We start from the raw sequence: 3,338 nt of genomic DNA on the forward strand, positions 1-3,338 counted from the left end.
CTCCTGAGTAGCTGGGATTACAGGCATAGGCCACCACGCTTGGCTAATTTTTGTCTTTTTAGTAGAGGCAGGGTTTCACCACGTTGGCCAGTCTGTTCTCAAACTCCTGACCTCAGGTGATCTGCCGGTGTTGGCCTCCCAGAGTGCTGGGTTTATAGGTGAGCCACTATGCCCAGCCCAGACTGCTTCCTCCTGACTGGGTGAGACCTCCCAACTGGGGTCTCTAGTCTCCTTCTACAGGTGCATTTAGGCCAGCAACAGGTCAGTATCCCCTTGAGATGGAGCTTCCAGAGGAGGGGCAGACTGCCATCTTTGCTGCTTTGCAGCTTTGCAGTTTTCACTGGTGATACCTACAGGTACGGGAAAAACCAAGGCGACGAGGGTCTGGAGCAGATCTCCCAGCAAACCACAGTAGTCCTACAGTAGAGTGGCCTGACTGTCCTACAGTACAGTGGCCTGACTGTTAAAAGAAAAACGAACAAGCAGAAAACAACAACATAAAAAAAAGACCTCATAAAAACCCTGTCCAAAAGTCACCAACCTCAAAGATCAAAGGTAGATACGCCCACAAAGATGAGAAAGAATCAAAGCCAAAAGACTGAAAACTCAAAAAGCCAGAGTGCCCCTCCATATGACCACAGCAACTCTCCATCAAGGGCTCAGAACTGGGCTGAGGCTGAGATGGCTGAAATGACAAAAGTAGGCTTCAGCATGGATAAAAAGGAACTTCATTGAGCTAAAGGAGTACGTAATACTAAGAACCAAGAGCTAAAAGAGCATGTTGTAACCCATTATTTGGGTAAATAATGATGAGAATCATGATAAAACAATGAAGGAGCTGATAGCCAAAATAGCCAGTTTAGAAAGGAACATAACTGACCTAATAGAGCTGAAAAACACACTACAAGAACTCCACAGTGCAGTCACAAGTATTAATAGCAGAATAGACCAAGCAGAGGAAAGATTCTCAGAGCTTGAAGATTATCTTTCTGAAATAACACAGGCAGAGAAAAATTAAGAAAAAAAGAATGAAAAGGAATGAATAAAACCTCCAAGGAATATGGGATTTTGTAAAGAGACCAAATCTATGATTGGGGTACCTGAAAGAGACAGGGAGAATGGAACAAATTTGGAAAACATGATTCAGGATATCATCCAGGGGAACTTCCCCAACCTAGCAAGAGAGACCAACATTCAAATTCAGGAAATGCGGAGAACTCCAGAAATATACTCCATGAGGAGATCACCCCCAAGACACATAATTTTCAGATTCTCCAAGGTTGAAATGAAAGAAAAAATGTTAAGGGCAGCCAGAGAGAAAGGCCAGGTCACCCACCAAGGGAAAACTGTTAGACTAACGGTGGACCTCTCAACAGAAACCCTACCAGCCAGAAGAGATTGAGGCCAAAACTCAACATTCTTAAAGAAAAGAAATTCTAACCCAGAATTTCATATCCAGCCAAACTAAGCTTCCTAAGCAAAGCAGAAATAAGATCCTTTTCAGACAAGCAAATGCTGAGGGAATTCATTACCACCGGACCTGCCTTGCGAGAGCTCCTAAAGAAAGCACTAAATGTGGAAACACACCAAAGTACACAACCAAAGTACACTAACCAGTGTAAAATGGCAGGTTATTCCTTTACCCACCCACTTCTTTTTAGTCCTGCCAAGCCATCCCATTTCATTACTAGATTGCGACTTACAAAGTTACAAGCAATTTACAGCTAAGACCTCATCTTCTAGCAGCTGTATTAACTCACACTTCACCAAAAGAACCACTGCAGTCTGTAGAACCTCACATTCTAAAACAAGTGCCATTTGAGGTTTGGAATATTTTTATTTTTGGTCATTCAATATCAGCTGCCTTCATCATCATTCAGCTTAAAAATCCCAATAAGTTCCCCCAGAACCCCCCAATACCCCTTGAAACTAGAAGCACAAAAAGGGTTACAGCCCCTAGTAACAAAACTTTCAACCCATGGATTATTACACCCATGCAACTCACCTTGCAACACTCCCATTTTAGCTGTAAAGAAACCAGATGTCCTCTCTCCAGTCCGTGCCTCCAAGATGATAAAGAAAAGGAACAACAGTCTCGCCAAAAAGTGCCACAGCCACATGCAGCCTATTTGCTGCATGAACTGTGCCTGATGCGTGCCCAAGGACAAGGCTATTGAGAAATCTGTCATTTGAAACATAGTGGAGCCCGCAGCAGTCGGGGACATTTCTGAAGCGAGCGTCTTCAATGCCTATGTGCTTTCCAAGCAGTATGTGAAGCAACGTTACTGTGTGAGTTGTGCAATTCACAGCAAAGTAGTCCGAAATCAATCTCATGAAGTCTGCAAGGACCCAACACCCTCACCCTGATTTAGACCTGTAGGTGGTGCCCCATGACCCCCACCAAATCCCATGTAAGGAGCTGAGTCCTTAAAGACTGAAGACAGACTATTCTCCAGAGAAAACTAAAATGGAAATTGTACTTAAAAAAAAATGGCTCCTACTGACTAGTACAGGACCTTAGAATTGTTAATGAAGCTGTTGTTCCTATTCATCCTATTGCCCCAAACTCTTACACTCTTTTTGGACAAATTCTCTCCATCACAGCTTGGTTTACTGTACTTGATCTTAAGGATGCCTTTTTCTGCATTCCTGTATACCCAGACAGCCAATTTTTGTTTGCTTTTGAATAGCAAGACTCAGATACTCAACTAGCTCAAAGTTAACTTAGACAATTCTGTCCCGGGGATTCAGAGATAGCCCCACCATTTTGGATAGGCCCTAGCTAAAACCCTGTCTACCCTGCAGTTTCTCCCAGATAGCAATCTACTCCAGTATGTGGATGACCTGCTAATCTGTAGTCCTAACAAGGCTGTTTTAGACCAAAATACAATATTAGTACTAAATAAACTTGCTGACTGTGGCTACAGAGTATCTCCTTCTAAGGTACGAATATCCACACAAAGGGTTCAATTTCGGGTCTTACTTTAACCTTCAGTACAAAGAGCATCTCAAGCATTTGTAAAAATCTTATCTTAAACGTAACAACTCCAGGAACTAAACAACAGCTTCGATCCTTTTTGGGTATGGCCGGGTTTTACAGAATATGGATTCCTTCCTTTGGATTAATAGCAAAACCTTTATGTGAATCCCTCAAGGGAACTGAGGAGCAACCTCTGTCCTAGACTAATGTTATGAAGCATGCTCTAAACACTTAAAAACGGGTTTTAATCTTAGCCCCAGCCTTAGCCCTAGCAGATCTGACTAGGCCTTTATTTTTGTATGTACATGAATGAAGGGGAATAGCTTTGGGAGTCTTAGCCCAAGATCTAGGGCCCTTT

General features: G+C 42.9%; 1 pseudogene; it reads left to right on the top strand.

The window, feature by feature from the left end:
• Positions 1 to 972: 972 nt before the first annotated feature.
• LOC119627855 (putative ribosomal protein eS26-like) lies at positions 973 to 2,415 on the top strand (annotated as a pseudogene).
• Positions 2,416 to 3,338: the final 923 nt, after the last annotated feature.

This window comes from Chlorocebus sabaeus, chromosome 9 (assembly GCF_047675955.1).
Source record: "Chlorocebus sabaeus isolate Y175 chromosome 9, mChlSab1.0.hap1, whole genome shotgun sequence".
NCBI lineage: Eukaryota > Metazoa > Chordata > Mammalia > Primates > Cercopithecidae > Chlorocebus > Chlorocebus sabaeus.